General features: G+C 42.4%; 1 protein-coding gene and 38 non-coding genes across 42 annotated transcripts in view; all 39 read right to left on the bottom strand.

The window, feature by feature from the left end:
- Positions 1–19,439, bottom strand: part of pnpla7b (patatin-like phospholipase domain containing 7b) — a 52,302-nt gene that overhangs the window by 6,037 nt on the left and 26,826 nt on the right. The gene's annotated exons all lie outside the window — the stretch shown is intronic.
- trnak-uuu lies at positions 208–280 on the bottom strand. Its single transcript has one exon. It is a non-coding gene; the product is annotated as a tRNA-Lys (tRNA).
- On the bottom strand, positions 713–785 carry trnak-uuu. The gene has a single exon. It is a non-coding gene; the product is annotated as a tRNA-Lys (tRNA).
- Positions 1,220–1,292, bottom strand: trnak-uuu. The gene has a single exon. It is a non-coding gene; the product is annotated as a tRNA-Lys (tRNA).
- trnak-uuu lies at positions 1,730–1,802 on the bottom strand. Its single transcript has one exon. It is a non-coding gene; the product is annotated as a tRNA-Lys (tRNA).
- trnak-uuu lies at positions 2,237–2,309 on the bottom strand. The gene has a single exon. It is a non-coding gene; the product is annotated as a tRNA-Lys (tRNA).
- On the bottom strand, positions 2,747–2,819 carry trnak-uuu. The gene has a single exon. It is a non-coding gene; the product is annotated as a tRNA-Lys (tRNA).
- trnak-uuu lies at positions 3,985–4,057 on the bottom strand. The gene has a single exon. It is a non-coding gene; the product is annotated as a tRNA-Lys (tRNA).
- Positions 4,496–4,568, bottom strand: trnak-uuu. The gene has a single exon. It is a non-coding gene; the product is annotated as a tRNA-Lys (tRNA).
- On the bottom strand, positions 5,004–5,076 carry trnak-uuu. Its single transcript has one exon. It is a non-coding gene; the product is annotated as a tRNA-Lys (tRNA).
- trnak-uuu lies at positions 5,309–5,381 on the bottom strand. Its single transcript has one exon. It is a non-coding gene; the product is annotated as a tRNA-Lys (tRNA).
- trnak-uuu lies at positions 5,817–5,889 on the bottom strand. Its single transcript has one exon. It is a non-coding gene; the product is annotated as a tRNA-Lys (tRNA).
- On the bottom strand, positions 6,327–6,399 carry trnak-uuu. The gene has a single exon. It is a non-coding gene; the product is annotated as a tRNA-Lys (tRNA).
- trnak-uuu lies at positions 6,834–6,906 on the bottom strand. The gene has a single exon. It is a non-coding gene; the product is annotated as a tRNA-Lys (tRNA).
- Positions 7,342–7,414, bottom strand: trnak-uuu. The gene has a single exon. It is a non-coding gene; the product is annotated as a tRNA-Lys (tRNA).
- On the bottom strand, positions 7,851–7,923 carry trnak-uuu. The gene has a single exon. It is a non-coding gene; the product is annotated as a tRNA-Lys (tRNA).
- trnak-uuu lies at positions 8,359–8,431 on the bottom strand. Its single transcript has one exon. It is a non-coding gene; the product is annotated as a tRNA-Lys (tRNA).
- trnak-uuu lies at positions 8,868–8,940 on the bottom strand. The gene has a single exon. It is a non-coding gene; the product is annotated as a tRNA-Lys (tRNA).
- On the bottom strand, positions 9,378–9,450 carry trnak-uuu. The gene has a single exon. It is a non-coding gene; the product is annotated as a tRNA-Lys (tRNA).
- Positions 9,886–9,958, bottom strand: trnak-uuu. Its single transcript has one exon. It is a non-coding gene; the product is annotated as a tRNA-Lys (tRNA).
- On the bottom strand, positions 10,400–10,472 carry trnak-uuu. The gene has a single exon. It is a non-coding gene; the product is annotated as a tRNA-Lys (tRNA).
- On the bottom strand, positions 10,912–10,984 carry trnak-uuu. Its single transcript has one exon. It is a non-coding gene; the product is annotated as a tRNA-Lys (tRNA).
- trnak-uuu lies at positions 11,420–11,492 on the bottom strand. The gene has a single exon. It is a non-coding gene; the product is annotated as a tRNA-Lys (tRNA).
- trnak-uuu lies at positions 11,930–12,002 on the bottom strand. Its single transcript has one exon. It is a non-coding gene; the product is annotated as a tRNA-Lys (tRNA).
- trnak-uuu lies at positions 12,438–12,510 on the bottom strand. The gene has a single exon. It is a non-coding gene; the product is annotated as a tRNA-Lys (tRNA).
- trnak-uuu lies at positions 12,948–13,020 on the bottom strand. The gene has a single exon. It is a non-coding gene; the product is annotated as a tRNA-Lys (tRNA).
- On the bottom strand, positions 13,455–13,527 carry trnak-uuu. The gene has a single exon. It is a non-coding gene; the product is annotated as a tRNA-Lys (tRNA).
- trnak-uuu lies at positions 13,759–13,831 on the bottom strand. Its single transcript has one exon. It is a non-coding gene; the product is annotated as a tRNA-Lys (tRNA).
- On the bottom strand, positions 14,269–14,341 carry trnak-uuu. The gene has a single exon. It is a non-coding gene; the product is annotated as a tRNA-Lys (tRNA).
- On the bottom strand, positions 14,777–14,849 carry trnak-uuu. The gene has a single exon. It is a non-coding gene; the product is annotated as a tRNA-Lys (tRNA).
- trnak-uuu lies at positions 15,292–15,364 on the bottom strand. Its single transcript has one exon. It is a non-coding gene; the product is annotated as a tRNA-Lys (tRNA).
- Positions 15,799–15,871, bottom strand: trnak-uuu. The gene has a single exon. It is a non-coding gene; the product is annotated as a tRNA-Lys (tRNA).
- Positions 16,309–16,381, bottom strand: trnak-uuu. The gene has a single exon. It is a non-coding gene; the product is annotated as a tRNA-Lys (tRNA).
- On the bottom strand, positions 16,816–16,888 carry trnak-uuu. The gene has a single exon. It is a non-coding gene; the product is annotated as a tRNA-Lys (tRNA).
- Positions 17,324–17,396, bottom strand: trnak-uuu. The gene has a single exon. It is a non-coding gene; the product is annotated as a tRNA-Lys (tRNA).
- On the bottom strand, positions 17,832–17,904 carry trnak-uuu. The gene has a single exon. It is a non-coding gene; the product is annotated as a tRNA-Lys (tRNA).
- On the bottom strand, positions 18,344–18,417 carry trnak-uuu. Its single transcript has one exon. It is a non-coding gene; the product is annotated as a tRNA-Lys (tRNA).
- trnak-uuu lies at positions 18,854–18,926 on the bottom strand. The gene has a single exon. It is a non-coding gene; the product is annotated as a tRNA-Lys (tRNA).
- On the bottom strand, positions 19,362–19,434 carry trnak-uuu. Its single transcript has one exon. It is a non-coding gene; the product is annotated as a tRNA-Lys (tRNA).

Raw genomic sequence — 19,439 nt, 5'->3', positions numbered from 1 at the left:
ACTTGATTCAGGGAAAGCTGTTATGGCATACACACTTCAGAAGACACAGATCCAGCATGAAAAATGCCATAACTCACTTATTAACTTCCAAATTGGATAACTCTGAGGGTATATAAGCATCCAAAGACATGATAGTGGAACAGGACTTGTTTTGTTATTACCCTACTGAGGAGTATTTTCCATGTAAGTCCTATTAGAGAAATATATCACCTGAACAGGAACTTGAACCCTGGACCCTCAGATTAAAAGTCTGATGCTCTACCGTCTCAGCTACCCAGGCTTCGAAAGCAATTTCATTTCGATGAAAAATTCGCACGAAGTCCGAATTCCCCTTTACATACACATTCACTGCTACCAACAACGGCAACCTACCACTTCATACAGTTGGGCAGTTGAAGGGCATTTACGGCACAGAAAAATGTATACTTCTGAGACCTTGTGGCGGAACAGGACCATAGCACAAGTTGAGCCCAAATCTCAGGAAAACTCTATGCTTGCAGACTTACTGACTTGATTCAAGGATACCTGTTATGGCATACACACTTCAGAAGACACAGATCCAGCATGAAAGCAGCCATAACACACATATTATGTTCCATCTTTTCGATAACTGTGAGGGTATATACACGTCCAAAGACATGATCGTGAAATCTGCCTTGTTTTGTCTGTACCTAATAGTAATTTGAATGAAACTCACTCAAAAGGAGTACATCGCCTGAACAGGGACTTGAACCCTGGACCCTCAGATTAAAAGTGTGATGCTCTACCGTCTGAGCTATCCAAGGTTCAAGAGCTGTATCTTTTGGACGAAAAATTCGCAACAAGTCCAAATCCCCTTTACACACACATACACTACTTCAAACAACGACAACCTACCACTTCATACAGTTGGGCAGTCGAAGGGCATCTACGGCAAGGAAAAACGAATACTTCTGGGTACTTGTGGGCGAACAGGACCATAGCCCAAGTTGAGCCCAAATCTCAGGAAAACTCTATACTTGCAGACTTATTGACTTGATTCAGGGAAAGCTGTTATGGCATACACACTTCAGAAGACACAGATCCAGCATGAAAAATGCCATAACTCACTTATTAACTTCCAACTTGGATAACTCTGAGGGTATATAAGCATCCAAAGACATGATAGTGGAAGAGGACTTGTTTTGTTATTACCCTACCTAATAGTATTTTCCATGTAAGTCCTATAAGAGGAATATATCGCCTGAACAGGGACTTGAACCCTGGACCCTCAGATTAAAAGTCTGATGCTCTACCGTCTGAGCTACCCAGGCTTCGAGAGCAATTTCTTTTGGATGAAAAATTCGCACGAAGTCCGAATTCCCCTTTACATACACATACACTGCTACCAACAATGGCAACCTACCACTTCATACAGTTGTGCAGTTGAAGGGCATTTACGGCAAGGAAAAATGTATACTTCTGAGACCTTGTGGCGGAACAGGACCATAGCACAAGTTGAGCCCAAATCTCAGGAAAACTCTATGCTTGCAGACTTACTGACTTGATTCAAGGATACCTGTTATGGCATACATACTTCAGAAGACACAGATCCAGCATGAAAGCAGCCATAACACACATATTATGTTCCATCTTTTCGATAACTGTGAGGGTATATATACGTCCAAAGAAATGATTGTGAAATCGGCCTTGTTTTGTTTTTACCGTACCTAATAGTAATTTGAATGAAACTCTCTTAAAAGGAGTACATCGCCTGAACAGGGACTTGAACCCTGGACCCTCAGATTAAAAGTCTGATGCTCTACCGTCTGAGCTATCCAGGCTTCGAGAGCTGTATCTTTTGGACGAAAAATTCGCAACAAGTCCAAATCCTCTTTACACACACATACACGACTTCAAACAACGACAACCTACCACTTCATACAGTTGGGCAGTCGAACGGCATCTACGGCAAGGAAAAACGAATACTTCTGGGTACTTGTGGTCGAACAGGACCATAGCCCAAGTTGAGCCCAAATCTCAGGAATACTCTATACTTGCAGACTTATTGACTAGATTCAGGGATACCTGTTATGGCATACACACTTCAGAAGACACAGATCCAGCATGAAAAATGCCATAACTCACTTATTAAGTTCCAACTTGGATAACTCTGAGGGTATATAAGCATCCAAAGACATGATAGTGGAAGAGGACTTGTTTTGTTATTACCCTACCTAATAGTATTTTCCATGTAAGTCCTATAAGAGGAATATATCGCCTGAACAGGGACTTGAAACCTGGACCCTCAGATTAAAAGTCTGATGCTCTACCGTCTGAGCTACCCAGGCTTCGAGAGCAATTTCTTTTGGATGAAAAATTCGCACGAAGTCCGAATTCCCCTTTACATACACATACACTGCTACCAACAACGGCAACCTACCACTTCATACAGTTGGGCAGTTGAAGGGCATTTACGGCAAGGAAAAATTTATACTTCTGAGACCTTGTGGCGGAACAGGACCATAGCACAAGTTGAGCCCAAATCTCAGGAAAACTCTATGCTTGCAGACTTACTGACTTGATTCAAGGATACCTGTTATGGCATACACACTTCAGAAGACACAGATCCAGCATGAAAGCAGCCATAACACACATATTATGTTGAATCTTTTCGATAACTGTGAGGATATATATACGTCCAAAGACATGATAGTGAAATCGGCCTTGTTTTGTTTTTACCGTACCTAATAGTAATTTGAATGGAACTCCCTTAAGAGGAGTACATTGCCTGAACAGGGACTTGAACCCTGGACCCTCAGATTAAAAGTCTGAGGCTCTACCGTCTGAGCTATCCAGGCTTCGACAGCTGTATCTTTTGGACGAAAAATTCGCAACAAGTCCAAATCCTCTTTACACACACATACACGACTTCAAACAACGACAACCTACCACTTCATACAGTTGGGCAGTCGAACGGCATCTACGGCAAGGAAAAACGAATACTTCTGGGTACTTGTGGTCGAACAGGACCATAGCCCAAGTTGAGCCCAAATCTCAGGAATACTCTATACTTGCAGACTTATTGACTAGATTCAGGGATACCTGTTATGGCATACACACTTCAGAAGACACAGATCCAGCATGAAAAATGCCATAACTCACTTATTAACTTCCAACTTGGATAACTCTGAGGGTATATAAGCATCCAAAGACATGATAGTGGAAGAGGACTTGTTTTGTTATTACCCTACCTAATAGTATTTTCCATGTAAGTCCTATAAGAGGAATATATCGCCTGAACAGGGACCCTCAGATTAAAAGTCTGATGCTCTACCGTCTGAGCTATCCAGGCTTCGAGAGCAATTTCTTTTCGATGAAAAATGAGCACGAAGTCCGAATTCCGCTTTACATAAACATACACTGCTACCAACAACGGCAACCTACCACTTCATACAGTTGGGCAGTCGAAGGGCATCTACGGCAAGGAAAAACGAATACTTCTGGGTACTTGTGGTCGAACAGGACCATAGCCCAAGTTGAGCCCAAATCTCAGGAAAACTCTACCTCTACCGTCTGAGCTATCCAGGCTTCGAGAGCAATTTCTTTTCGATGAAAAATGAGCACGAAGTCCAAATTCCGCTTTACATACACATACACTGCTACCAACAACGGCAACCTACCACTTCATACAGTTGGGCAGTCGAAGGGCATCTACGGCAAGGAAAAACGAATACTTCTGGGTACTTGTGGTCGAACAGGACCATAGCCCAAGTTGAGCCCAAATCTCAGGAAAACTCTATACTTGCAGACTTATTGACTTGATTAAGGGAAAGCTGTAATGGCATACACACTTCAGAAGACACAGATCCAGCATGAAAAATGCCATAACTCACTTATTAACTTCCAACTTGGATAACTCTGAGGGTATATAAGCATCCAAAGACATGATAGTGGAAGAGGACTTGTTTTGTTATTACCCTACCTAATAGTATTTTCCATGTAAGTCCTATAAGAGGAATATATCGCCTGAACAGGGACTTGAACCCTGGACCCTCAGATTAAAAGTCTGATGCTCTACCGTCTGAGCTACCCAGGCTTCGAGAGCAATTTCTTTTGGATGAAAAATTCGCACGAAGTCCGAATTCCCCTTTACATACACATACACTGCTACCAACAACGGCAACCTACCACTTCATACAGTTGGGCAGTTGAAGGGCATCTACGGCAAGGAAAAACTGAATACTTCTGGGTACCTTGTGGCGGAACAGGACCATAGCACAAGTTGAGCCCAAATCTCAGGAAAACTCTATGCTTGCAGACTTACTGACTTGATTCAAGGATACCTGTTATGGCATACACACTTCAGAAGACACAGATCCAGCATGAAAAATGCCATAACTCACTTATTAACTTCCAACTTGGATAACTCTGAGGGTATATAAGCATCCAAAGACATGATAGTGGAATCGGCCTTGTTTTGTTTTACCCGTACCTAATAGTAATTTGAATGAAACTCCCTATAAGAGGAGTACATCGCCTGAACAGGGACTTGAACCCTGGACCCTCAGATTAAAAGTCTGATGCTCTACCGTCTGAGCTATCCAGGCTTCGAGAGCAATTTCTTTTGGATGAAAAATTCGCACGAAGTCCGAATTCCCCTTTACATACACATACACTGCTACCAACAACGACAACCTACCACTTCATACAGTTGGGCAGTCGAAGGGCATCTACGGCAAGGAAAAACGAATACTTCTGGGTACTTGTGGTCGAACAGGACCATAGCCCAAGTTGAGCCCAAATCTCAGGAAAACTCTATACTTGCAGACTTATTGACTTGATTCAGGGAAAGCTGTTATGGCATACACACTTCAGAAGACACAGATCCAGCATGAAAAATGCCATAACTCACTTATTAACTTCCAACTTGGATAACTCTGAGGGTATATAAGCATCCAAAGACATGATAGTGGAAGAGGACTTGTTTTGTTATTACCCTACCTAATAGTATTTTCCATGTAAGTCCTATAAGAGGAATATATCGCCTGAACAGGGACTTGAACCCTGGACCCTCAGATTAAAAGTCTGATGCTCTACCGTCTGAGCTATCCAGGCTTCGAGAGCAATTTCTTTTCGATGAAAAATGAGCACGAAGTCCAAATTCCGCTTTACATACACATACACTGCTACCAACAACGGCAACCTACCACTTCATACAGTTGGGCAGTCGAAGGGCATCTACGGCAAGGAAAAAACGAATACTTCTGGGTACTTGTGGTCGAACAGGACCATAGCCCAAGTTGAGCCCAAATCTCAGGAAAACTCTATACGTGTAAGAGAAATATATCGCCTGAACAGGGACTTGAACCCTGGACCCTCAGATTAAAAGTCTGATGCTCTACCGTCTGAGCTATCCAGGCTTCGAGAGCAATTTCTTTTCGATGAAAAATTCGCACGAAGTCCGAATTCCCCTTTACATACACATACACTGTTACCAACAACGGCAACCTACCACTTCATACAGTTGGGCAGTCGAAGGGCATCTACGGCAAGGAAAAACGAATACTTCTGGGTACTTGTGGTCGAACAGGACCATAGCCCAAGTTGAGCCCAAATCTCAGGAAAACTCTATACTTGCAGACTTATTGACTTGATTCAGGGAAAGCTGTTATGGCATACACACTTCAGAAGACACAGATCCAGCATGAAAAATGCCATAACTCACTTATTAACTTCCAACTTGGATAACTCTGAGGGTATATAAGCATCCAAAGACATGATAGTGGAAGAGGACTTGTTTTGTTATTACCCTACCTAATAGTATTTTCCATGTAAGTCCTATAAGAGGAATATATCGCCTGAACAGGGACTTGAACCCTGGACCCTCAGATTAAAAGTCTGATGCTCTACCGTCTGAGCTACCCAGGCTTCGAGAGCAATTTCTTTTGGATGAAAAATTCGCACGAAGTCCGAATTCCCCTTTACATACACATACACTGCTACCAACAATGGCAACCTACCACTTCATACAGTTGGGCAGTTGAAGGGCATTTACGGCAAGGAAAAATGTATACTTCTGAGACCTTGTGGTGGAACAGGACCATAGCACAAGTTGAGCCCAAATCTCAGGAAAACTCTATGCTTGCAGACTTACTGACTTGATTCAAGGATACCTGTTATGGCATACATACTTCAGAAGACACAGATCCAGCATGAAAGCAGCCATAACACACATATTATGTTCCATCTTTTCGATAACTGTGAGGGTATATATACGTCCAAAGACATGATTGTGAAATCGGCCTTGTTTTGTTTTTACCGTACCTAATAGTAATTTGAATGAAACTCCCTTAAAAGGAGTACATCGCCTGAACAGGGACTTGAACCCTGGACCCTCAGATTAAAAGTCTGATGCTCTACCGTCTGAGCTATCCAGGCTTCGAGAGCTGTATCTTTTGGACGAAAAATTCTCAACAAGTCCAAATCCCCTTTACACACACATACACTACTTCAAACAACGACAACCTACCACTTCATACAGTTGGGTAGTCGAAGGGCATCTACGGCAAGGAAAAACGAATACTTCTGGGTACTTGTGGTCGAACAGGACCATAGCCCAAGTTGAGCCCAAATCTCAGGAATACTCTATACTTGCAGACTTATTGACTAGATTCAGGGATACCTGTTATGGCATACACACTTCAGAAGACACAGATCCAGCATGAAAAATGCCATAACTCACTTATTAACTTCCAACTTGGATAACTCTGAGGGTATATAAGCATCCAAAGACATGATAGTGAAAGAGGACTTGTTTTGTTCTTACCCTACCTAATAGTATTTTCCATGTAAGTCCTATAAGAGGAATATATCGCCTGAACAGGGACTTGAACCCTGGACCCTCAGATTAAAAGTCTGATGCTCTACCGTCTGAGCTATCCAGGCTTCGAGAGCAATTTCTTTTCGATGAAAAATGAGCACGAAGTCCGAATTCCGCTTTACATACACATACACTGCTACCAACAACGGCAACCTACCACTTCATACAGTTGGGCAGTCGAAGGGCATCTACGGCAAGGAAAAACGAATACTTCTGGGTACTTGTGGTCGAACAGGACCATAGCCCAAGTTGAGCCCAAATCTCAGGAAAACTCTATACTTGCAGACTTATTGACTTGATTCAGGGAAAGCTGTTATGGTATACACACTTCAGAAGACACAGATCCAGCATGAAAAATGCCATAACTCACTTATTAACTTCCAACTTGGATAACTCTGAGGGTATATAAGCATCCAAAGACATGATAGTGGAAGAGGACTTGTTTTGTTATTACCCTACCTAATAGTATTTTCCATGTAAGTCCTATAAGAGGAATATATCGCCTGAACAGGGACTTGAACCCTGGACCCTCAGATTAAAAGTCTGATGCTCTACCGTCTGAGCTACCCAGGCTTCGAGAGCAATTTCTTTTGGATGAAAAATTCGCACGAAGTCCGAATTCCCCTTTACATACACATACACTGCTACCAACAACGGCAACCTACCACTTCATACAGTTGGGCAGTCGAAGGGCATCTACGGCAAGGAAAAACGAATACTTCTGGGTACTTGTGGTCGAACAGGACCATAGCCCAAGTTGAGCCCAAATCTCAGGAAAACTCTATACTTGCAGACTTATTGACTTGATTAAGGGATAAGCTGTTATGGCATACACACTTCAGAAGACACAGATCCAGCATGAAAAATGCCATAACTCACTTATTAACTTCCAACTTGGATAACTCTGAGGGTATATAAGCATCCAAAGACATGATAGTGAAATCGGCCTTGTTTTGTTTTTACCGTACCTAATAGTAATTTGAATGAAACTCCCTTAAAAGGAGTACATCGCCTGAACAGGGACTTGAACCCTGGACCCTCAGATTAAAAGTCTGATGCTCTACCGTCTGAGCTATCCAGGCTTCGAGAGCAATTTCTTTTGGATGAAAAATTCGCACGAAGTCCGAATTCCGCTTTACATACACATACACTGCTACCAACAACGGCAACCTACCACTTCATACAGTTGGGCAGTCGAAGGGCATCTACGGCAAGGAAAAACGAATACTTCTGGGTACTTGTGGTCGAACAGGACCATAGCCCAAGTTGAGCCCAAATCTCAGGAAAACTCTATACTTGCAGACTTATTGACTTGATTCAGGGAAAGCTGTTATGGCATACACACTTCAGAAGACACAGATCCAGCATGAAAAATGCCATAACTCACTTATTAACTTCCAACTTGGATAACTCTGAGGGTATATAAGCATCCAAAGACATGATAGTGGAAGAGGACTTGTTTTGTTATTACCCTACCTAATAGTATTTTCCATGTAAGTCCTATAAGAGGAATATATCGCCTGAACAGGGACTTGAACCCTGGACCCTCAGATTAAAAGTCTGATGCTCTACCGTCTGAGCTACCCAGGCTTCGAGAGCAATTTCTTTTGGATGAAAAATTTGCACGAAGTCCGAATTCCCCTTTACATACACATACACTGCTTACCAACAACGGCAACCTACCACTTCATACAGTTGGGCAGTCGAAGGGCATCTACGGCAAGGAAAAACGAATACTTCTGGGTACTTGTGGTCGAACAGGACCATAGCCCAAGTTGAGCCCAAATCTCAGGAAAACTCTATACTTGCAGACTTATTGACTTGATTCAGGGAAAGCTGTTATGGCATACACACTTCAGAAGACACAGATCCAGCATGAAAAATGCCATAACTCACTTATTAACTTCCAACTTGGATAACTCTGAGGGTATATAAGCATCCAAAGACATGATAGTGGAAGAGGACTTGTTTTGTTATTACCCTACCTAATAGTATTTTCCATGTAAGTCCTATAAGAGGAATATATCGCCTGAACAGGGACTTGAACCCTGGACCCTCAGATTAAAAGTCTGATGCTCTACCGTCTGAGCTACCCAGGCTTCGAGAGCAATTTCTTTTGGATGAAAAATTCGCACGAAGTCCGAATTCCCCTTTACATACACATACACTGCTACCAACAATGGCAACCTACCACTTCATACAGTTGGGCAGTTGAAGGGCATTTACGGCAAGGAAAAATGTATACTTCTGAGACCTTGTGGCGGAACAGGACCATAGCACAAGTTGAGCCCAAATCTCAGGAAAACTCTATGCTTGCAGACTTACTGACTTGATTCAAGGATACCTGTTATGGCATACACACTTCAGAAGACACAGATCCAGCATGAAAGCAGCCATAACACACATATTATGTTCCATCTTTTCGATAACTGTGAGGGTATATATACGTCCAAAGACATGATTGTGAAATCGGCCTTGTTTTGTTTTTACCGTACCTAATAGTAATTTGAATGAAACTCCCTTAAAAGGAGTACATCGCCTGAACAGGGACTTGAACCCTGGACCCTCAGATTAAAAGTCTGATGCTCTACCGTCTGAGCTATCCAGGCTTCGAGAGCTGTATCTTTTGGACGAAAAATTCGCAACAAGTCCAAATCCCCTTTACACACACATACACTACTTCAAACAACGACAACCTACCACTTCATACAGTTGGGCAGTCGAAGGGCATCTACGGCAAAGGAAAAACGAATACTTCTGGGTACTTGTGGTCGAACAGGACCATAGCCCAAGTTGAGCCCAAATCTCAGGAAAACTCTATACTTGCAGACTTATTGACTAGATTCAGGGATACCTGTTATGGCATACACACTTCAGAAGACACAGATCCAGCATGAAAAATGCCATAACTCACTTATTAACTTCCAACTTGGATAACTCTGAGGGTATATAAGCATCCAAAGACATGATAGTGGAAGAGGACTTGTTTTGTTATTACCCTACCTAATAGTATTTTCCATGTAAGTCCTATAAGAGGAATATATCACCTGAACAGAGACTTGAACCCTGGACCCTCAGATTAAAAGTCTGATGCTCTACCGTCTGAGCTATCCAGGCTTAGAGAGCAATTTCTTTTGGATGAAAAATTCGCACGAAGTCCGAATTCCCCTTTACATACACATACACTGTTACCAACAACGGCAACCTACCACTTCATACAGTTGGGCAGTCGAAGGGCATCTACGGCAAGGAAAAACGAATACTTCTGGGTACTTGTGGTCGAACAGGACCATAGCCCAAATTGAGACCAAATCTCAGGAAAACTCTATACTTGCAGACTTACTGACTTGATTCAAGGGATAAGCTGTTATGGCATACACACTTCAGAAGACACAGATCCAGCATGAAAAATGCCATAACATCACATTATTACTGTTCCAATCTTGGATAACTCTGAGGGTATATAAGCATCCAAAGACATGATAGTGAAATCGGCCTTGTTTTGTTTTTAACGTACCTAATAGTAATTTGAATGAAACTCCCTTAAAAGGAGTACATCGCCTGAACAGGGACTTGAACCCTGGACCCTCAGATTAAAAGTCTGATGCTCTACCGTCTGAGCTATCCAGGCTTCGAGAGCATGTATCTTTTGGATGAAAAATTCGCACGAAGTCCAAATTCCCCTTTACATACACATACACTGCTTACCAACAACGGACAACCTACCACTTCATACAGTTGGGCAGTCGAAGGGCATCTACGGCAAGGAAAAACGAATACTTCTGGGTACTTGTGGTCGAACAGGACCATAGCCCAAATTGAGCCCAAATCTCAGGGAAACTCTATACTTGCAGACTTATTGACTTGATTCAGGGATAAGCTGTTATGGCATACACACTTCAGAAGACACAGATCCAGCATGAAAAATGCCATAACTCACTTATTAACTTCCAACTTGGATAACTCTGATGGTATATAAGCATCCAAAGACATGATAGTGGAAGAGGACTTGTTTTGTTATTACCCTACCTAATAGTATTTTCCATGTAAGTCCTATAAGAGGAATATATCGCCTGAACAGGGACTTGAACCCTGGACCCTCAGATTAAAAGTCTGATGCTCTACCGTCTGAGCTACCCAGGCTTCGAGAGCAATTTCTTTTGGATGAAAAATTCGCACGAAGTCCGAATTCCCCTTTACATACACATACACTGTTACCAACAACGGCAACCTACCACTTCATACAGTTGGGCAGTCGAAGGGCATCTACGGCAAGGAAAAACGAATACTTCTGGGTACTTGTGGTCGAACAGGACCATAGCCCAAGTTGAGCCCAAATCTCAGGAAAACTCTATACTTGCAGACTTATTGACTTGATTCAGGGAAAGCTGTTATGGCATACACACTTCAGAAGACACAGATCCAGCATGAAAAATGCCATAACTCACTTATTAACTTCCAACTTGGATAACTCTGAGGGTATATAAGCATCCAAAGACATGATAGTGGAAGAGGACTTGTTTTATTATTACCCTACCTAATAGTATTTTCCATGTAAGTCCTATAAGAGGAATATATCGCCTGAACAGGGACTTGAACCCTGGACCCTCAGATTAAAAGTCTGATGCTCTACCGTCTGAGCTACCCAGGCTTCGAGAGCAATTTCTTTTGGATGAAAAATTCGCACGAAGTCCGAATTCCCCTTTACATACACATACACTGCTACCAACAATGGCAACCTACCACTTCATACAGTTGGGCAGTTGAAGGGCATTTACGGCAAGGAAAAATGTATACTTCTGAGACCTTGTGGTGGAACAGGACCATAGCACAAGTTGAGCCCAAATCTCAGGAAAACTCTATGCTTGCAGACTTACTGACTTGATTCAAGGATACCTGTTATGGCATACATACTTCAGAAGACACAGATCCAGCATGAAAGCAGCCATAACACACATATTATGTTCCATCTTTTCGATAACTGTGAGGGTATATATACGTCCAAAGAAATGATTGTGAAATCGGCCTTGTTTTGTTTTTACCGTACCTAATAGTAATTTGAATGAAACTCCCTTAAAAGGAGTACATCGCCTGAACAGGGACTTGAACCCTGGACCCTCAGATTAAAAGTCTGATGCTCTACCGTCTGAGCTATCCAGGCTTCGAGAGCTGTATCTTTTGGACGAAAAATTCGCAACAAGTCCAAATCCCCTTTACACACACATACACTACTTCAAACAACGACAACCTACCACTTCATACAGTTGGGCAGTCGAAGGGCATCTACGGCAAAGGAAAAACGAATACTTCTGGGTACTTGTGGTCGAACAGGACCATAGCCCAAGTTGAGCCCAAATCTCAGGAATACTCTATACTTGCAGACTTATTGACTAGATTCAGGGATACCTGTTATGGCATACACACTTCAGAAGACACAGATCCAGCATGAAAAATGCCATAACTCACTTATTAACTTCCAACTTGGATAACTCTGAGGGTATATAAGCATCCAAAGACATGATAGTGGAAGAGGACTTGTTTTGTTATTACCCTACCTAATAGTATTTTCCATGTAAGTCCTATAAGAGGAATATATCGCCTGAACAGGGACTTGAACCCTGGACCCTCAGATTAAAAGTCTGATGCTCTACCGTCTGAGCTATCCAGGCTTCGAGAGCAATTTCTTTTCGATGAAAAATGAGCACGAAGTCCGAATTCCGCTTTACATACACATACACTGCTACCAACAACGGCAACCTACCACTTCATACAGTTGGGCAGTCGAAGGGCATCTACGGCAAGGAAAAACGAATACTTCTGGGTACTTGTGGTCGAACAGGACCATAGCACAAGTTGAGCCCAAATCTCAGGAAAACTCTATGCTTGCAGACTTACTGACTTGATTCAAGGATACCTGTTATGGCATACACACTTCAGAAGACACAGATCCAGCATGAAAGCAGCCATAACACACATATTATGTTCCATCTTTTCGATAACTGTGAGGGTATATATACGTCCAAAGACATGATTGTGAAATCGGCCTTGTTTTGTTTTTACCGTACCTAATAGTAATTTGAATGAAACTCCCTTAAAAGGAGTACATCGCCTGAACAGGGACTTGAACCCTGGACCCTCAGATTAAAAGTCTGATGCTCTACCGTCTGAGCTATCCAGGCTTCGAGAGCTGTATCTTTTGGACGAAAAATTCGCAACAAGTCCAAATCCCCTTTACACACACATACACTACTTCAAACAACGACAACCTACCACTTCATACAGTTGGGTAGTCGAAGGGCATCTACGGCAAGGAAAAACGAATACTTCTGGGTACTTGTGGTCGAACAGGACCATAGCCCAAGTTGAGCCCAAATCTCAGGAATACTCTATACTTGCAGACTTATTGACTAGATTCAGGGATACCTGTTATGGCATACACACTTCAGAAGACACAGATCCAGCATGAAAAATGCCATAACTCACTTATTAACTTCCAACTTGGATAACTCTGAGGGTATATAAGCATCCAAAGACATGATAGTGGAAGAGGACTTGTTTTGTTATTACCCTACCTAATAGTATTTTCCATGTAAGTCCTATAAGAGGAATATATCGCCTGAACAGGGACTTGAACCCTGGACCCTCAGATTAAAAGTCTGATGCTCTACCGTCTGAGCTATCCAGGCTTCGAGAGCAATTTCTTTTGGATGAAAAATTAGCACGAAGTCCGAATTCCGCTTTACATACACATACACTGCTACCAACAACGGCAACCTACCACTTCATACAGTTGGGCAGTCGAAGGGCATCTACGGCAAGGAAAAACGAATACTTCTGGGTACTTGTGGTCGAACAGGACCATAGCCCAAGTTGAGCCCAAATCTCAGGAAAACTCTATACGTGTAAGAGAAATATATCGCCTGAACAGGGACTTGAACCCTGGACCCTCAGATTAAAAGTCTGATGCTCTACCGTCTGAGCTACCCAGGCTTCGAGAGCAATTTCTTTTGGATGAAAAATTCGCACGAAGTCCGAATTCCCCTTTACATACACATACACTGCTACCAACAACGGCAACCTACCACTTCATACAGTTGGGCAGTTGAAGGGCATTTACGGCAAGGAAAAATTTATACTTCTGAGACCTTGTGGCGGAACAGGACCATAGCACAAGTTGAGCCCAAATCTCAGGAAAACTCTATGCTTGCAGACTTACTGACTTGATTCAAGGATACCTGTTATGGCATACACACTTCAGAAGACACAGATCCAGCATGAAAGCAGCCATAACACACATATTATGTTCCATCTTTTCGATAACTGTGAGGGTATATATACGTCCAAAGAAATGATTGTGAAATCGGCCTTGTTTTGTTTTTACCGTACCTAATAGTAATTTGAATGAAACTCCCTTAAAAGGAGTACATCGCCTGAACAGGGACTTGAACCCTGGACCCTCAGATTAAAAGTCTGATGCTCTACCGTCTGAGCTATCCAGGCTTCGAGAGCTGTATCTTTTGGACGAAAAATTCGCAACAAGTCCAAATCCCCTTTACACACACATACACTACTTCAAACAACGACAACCTACCACTTCATACAGTTGGGCAGTCGAAGGGCATCTACGGCAAAGGAAAAACGAATACTTCTGGGTACTTGTGGTCGAACAGGACCATAGCCCAAGTTGAGCCCAAATCTCAGGAATACTCTATACTTGCAGACTTATTGACTAGATTCAGGGATACCTGTTATGGCATACACACTTCAGAAGACACAGATCCAGCATGAAAAATGCCATAACTCACTTATTAACTTCCAACTTGGATAACTCTGAGGGTATATAAGCATCCAAAGACATGATAGTGGAAGAGGACTTGTTTTGTTATTACCCTACCTAATAGTATTTTCCATGTAAGTCCTATAAGAGGAATATATCGCCTGAACAGGGACTTGAACCCTGGACCCTCAGATTAAAAGTCTGATGCTCTACCGTCTGAGCTATCCAGGCTTCGAGAGCAATTTCTTTTCGATGAAAAATGAGCACGAAGTCCGAATTCCGCTTTACATACACATACACTGCTACCAACAACGGCAACCTACCACTTCATACAGTTGGGCAGTCGAAGGGCATCTACGGCAAGGAAAAACGAATACTTCTGGGTACTTGTGGTCGAACAGGACCATAGCCCAAGTTGAGCCCAAATCTCAGGAAAACTCTATACTTGCAGACTTACTGACTTGATTCAAGGATAAGCTGTTATGGCATACACACTTCAGAAGACACAGATCCAGCATGAAAAATGCCATAACATCACATTATTACTGTTCCAATCTTTCGATAACTGTGAGGGTATATATACGTCCAAAGACATGATTAGTGAAATCGGCCTTGTTTTGTTTTTACCGTACCTAATAGTAATTTGAATGAAACTCCCTTAAAAGGAGTACATCGCCTGAACAGGGACTTGAACCCTGGACCCTCAGATTAAAAGTCTGATGCTCTACCGTCTGAGCTATCCAGGCTTCGAGAGCTGTATCTTTTGGACGAAAAATTCGCAACAAGTCCAAATCCCCTTTACACACACATACACTACTTCAAACAACGACAACCTACCACTTCATACAGTTGGGCAGTCGAAGGGCATCTACGGCAAGGAAAAACGAATACTTCTGGGTACTTGTGGTCGAACAGGACCATAGCCCAAGTTGAGCCCAAATCTCAGGAATACTCTATACTTGCAGACTTATTGACTAGATTCAGGGATACCTGTTATGGCATACACACTTCAGAAGACACAGATCCAGCATGAAAAATGCCATAACTCACTTATTAACTTCCAACTTGGATAACTCTGAGGGTATATAAGCATCCAAAGACATGATAGTGGAAGAGGACTTGTTTTGTTATTACCCTACCTAATAGTATTTTCCATGTAAGTCCTATAAGAGGAATATATCACCTGAACAGGGACTTGAACCCTGGACCCTCAGATTAAAAGTCTGATGCTCTACCGTCTGAGCTATCCAGGCTTCGAGAGCAATTTCTTTTCGATGAAAAATTCGCACGAAGTCCGAATTCCCCTTTACATACACATACACTGCTACCAACAACGGCAACCTACCACTTCATACAGTTGGGCAGTCGAAGGGCATCTACGGCAAGGAAAAACGAATACTTCTGAGACCTTGTGGCGGAACAGGACCATAGCACAAGTTGAGCCCAAATCTCAGGAAAACTCTATGCTTGCAGACTTACTGACTTGATTCAAGGATACCTGTTATGGCATACACACTTCAGAAGACACAGATCCAGCATGAAAGCAGCCATAACACACATATTATGTTCCATCTTTTCGATAACTGTGAGGGTATATATACGTCCAAAGAAATGATTGTGAAATCGGCCTTGTTTTGTTTTTACCGTACCTAATAGTAATTTGAATGAAACTCCCTTAAAAGGAGTACATCGCCTGAACAGGGACTTGAACCCTGGACCCTCAGATTAAAAGTCTGATGCTCTACCGTCTGAGCTATCCAGGCTTCGAGAGCTGTATCTTTTGGACGAAAAATTCGCAACAAGTCCAAATCCCCTTTACACACACATACACTACTTCAAACAACGACAACCTACCACTTCATACAGTTGGGCAGTCGAAGGGCATCTACGGCAAGGAAAAACGAATACTTCTGGGTACTTGTGGTCGAACAGGACCATAGCCCAAGTTGAGCCCAAATCTCAGGAAAACTCTATACTTGCAGACTTATTGACTAGATTCAGGGATACCTGTTATGGCATACACACTTCAGAAGACACAGATCCAGCATGAAAAATGCCATAACTCACTTATTAAGTTCCAACTTGGATAACTCTGAGGGTATATAAGCATCCAAAGACATGATAGTGGAAGAGGACTTGTTTTGTTTTTACCCTACCTAATAGTATTTTCCATGTAAGTCCTATAAGAGGAATATATCACCTGAACAGGGACTTGAACCCTGGACCCTCAGATTAAAAGTCTGATGCTCTACCGTCTGAGCTACCCAGGCTTCGAGAGCAATTTCTTTTCGATGAAAAATGAGCACGAAGTCCGAATTCCGCTTTACATACACATACACTGCTACCAACAACGGCAACCTACCACTTCATACAGTTGGGCAGTCGAAGGGCATCTACGGCAAGGAAAAACGAATACTTCTGGGTACTTGTGGTCGAACAGGACCATAGCCCAAGTTGAGCCCAAATCTCAGGAAAACTCTATACTTGCAGACTTATTGACTTGATTCAGGGAAAGCTGTTATGGTATACACACTTCAGAAGACACAGATCCAGCATGAAAAATGCCATAACTCACTTATTAACTTCCAACTTGGATAACTCTGAGGGTATATAAGCATCCAAAGACATGATAGTGAAATCGGCCTTGTTTTGTTTTTACCGTACCTAATAGTAATTTGAATGAAACTCCCTCAAGAGGAGTACATCGCCTGAACAGGGACTTGAAACCTGGACCCTCAGATTAAAAGTCTGATGCTCTACCGTCTGAGCTATCCAGGCTTCGAGAGCAATTTCTTTTGGATGAAAAATTCGCACGAAGTCCAAATTCCCTTTACATACACATACACTGCTACCAACAACGGACAACCTACCACTTCATACAGTTGGGCAGTCGAAGGGCATCTACGGCAAGGAAAAACGAATACTTCTGGGTACTTGTGGTCGAACAGGACCATAGCCCAAGTTGAGCCCAAATCTCAGGAAAACTCTATACTTGCAGACTTATTGACTTGATTCAGGGAAAGCTGTTATGGCATACACACTTCAGAAGACACAGATCCAGCATGAAAAATGCCATAACTCACTTATTAACTTCCAACTTGGATAACTCTGAGGGTATATAAGCATCCAAAGACATGATAGTGGAAGAGGACTTGTTTTGTTATTACCCTACCTAATAGTATTTTCCATGTAAGTCCTATAAGAGGAATATATCACCTGAACAGGGACTTGAACCCTGGACCCTCAGATTAAAAGTCTGATGCTCTACCGTCTGAGCTATCCAGGCTTCGAGAGCAATTTCTTTTCGGATGAAAAATTAGCACGAAGTCCGAATTCCCCTTTACATACACATACACTGCTACCAACAACGGCAACCTACCACTTCATACAGTTGGGCAGTCGAAGGGCATCTACGGCAAGGAAAAACGAATACTTCTGGGTACTTGTGGTCGAACAGGACCATAGCCCAAGTTGAGCCCAAATCTCAGGAAAACTCTATACTTGCAGACTTATTGACTTGATTCAGGGAAAGCTGTTATGGCATACACACTTCAGAAGACACAGATCCAGCATGAAAAATGCCATAACTCACTTATTAACTTCCAACTTGGATAACTCTGAGGGTATATAAGCATCCAAAGACATGATAGTGGAATAGGCCTTGTTTTGTTATTACCCGTACCTAATAGTAATTTGCATGTAAAGTCCTATAAGAGGAAGTATATCGCCTGAACAGGGACTTGAAACCCTGGACCCTCAGATTAAAAGTCTGATGCTCTACCGTCTGAGCTACCCAGGCTTCGAGAGCAATTTCTTTTGGATGAAAAATTCGCACGAAGTCCAAATTTCCTTTTACATACACATACACTGCTACCAACAATGACAACCTACCACTTCATACAGTTGGGCAGTCGAAGGGCATCTACGGCAAGGAAAAACGAATACTTCTGGGTACTTGTGGTCGAACAGGACCATAGCCCAAGTTGAGCCCAAATCTCAGGAAAACTCTATACTTGCAGACTTATTGACTTGATTCAGGGAAAGCTGTTATGGCATACACACTTCAGAAGACACAGATCCAGCATGAAAAATGCCATAACTCACTTATTAACTTCCAACTTGGATAACTCTGAGGGTATATAAGCATCCAAAGACATGATAGTGGAAGAGGACTTGTTTTGTTATTACCGTACCTAATAGTAATTTGCATGTAACTCCCTATAATAGGAGTACATCGCCTGAACAGGGACTTGAACCCTGGACCCTCAGATTAAAAGTCTGATGCTCTACCGTCTGAGCTACCCAGGCTTCGAGAGCAATTTCTTTTGGATGAAAAATTCGCACGAAGTCCGAATTCCCCTTTACATACACATACACTACTACCAACAACGGCAACCTACCACTTCATACAGTTGGGCAGTCGAAGGGCATCTACGGCAAGGAAAAACGAATACTTCTGAGTACTTGTGGTCGAACAGGACCATAGCCCAAGTTGAGCCCAAATCTCAGGAATACTCTATACTTGCAGACTTATTGACTTGATTCAGGGAAAGCTGTTATGGCATACACACTTCAGAAGACACAGATCCAGCATGAAAAATGCCATAACTCACTTATTAACTTCCAACTTGGATAACTCTGAGGGTATATAAGCATCCAAAGACATGATAGTGGAAGAGGACTTGTTTTGTTATTACCCTACCTAATAGTATTTTCCATGTAAGTCCTATAAGAGGAATATATCGCCTGAACAGGGACTTGAACCCTGGACCCTCAGATTAAAAGTCTGATGCTCTACCGTCTGAGCTATCCAGGCTTCGA

The sequence above is a fragment of the Hippoglossus hippoglossus genome, chromosome 9, assembly GCF_009819705.1.
Source record: "Hippoglossus hippoglossus isolate fHipHip1 chromosome 9, fHipHip1.pri, whole genome shotgun sequence".
In the NCBI taxonomy this organism is placed as follows: domain Eukaryota; kingdom Metazoa; phylum Chordata; class Actinopteri; order Pleuronectiformes; family Pleuronectidae; genus Hippoglossus; species Hippoglossus hippoglossus.
Note: the sequence above shows the minus strand (reverse complement) of the source record. Positions and strands in the feature narration are given on the sequence as shown.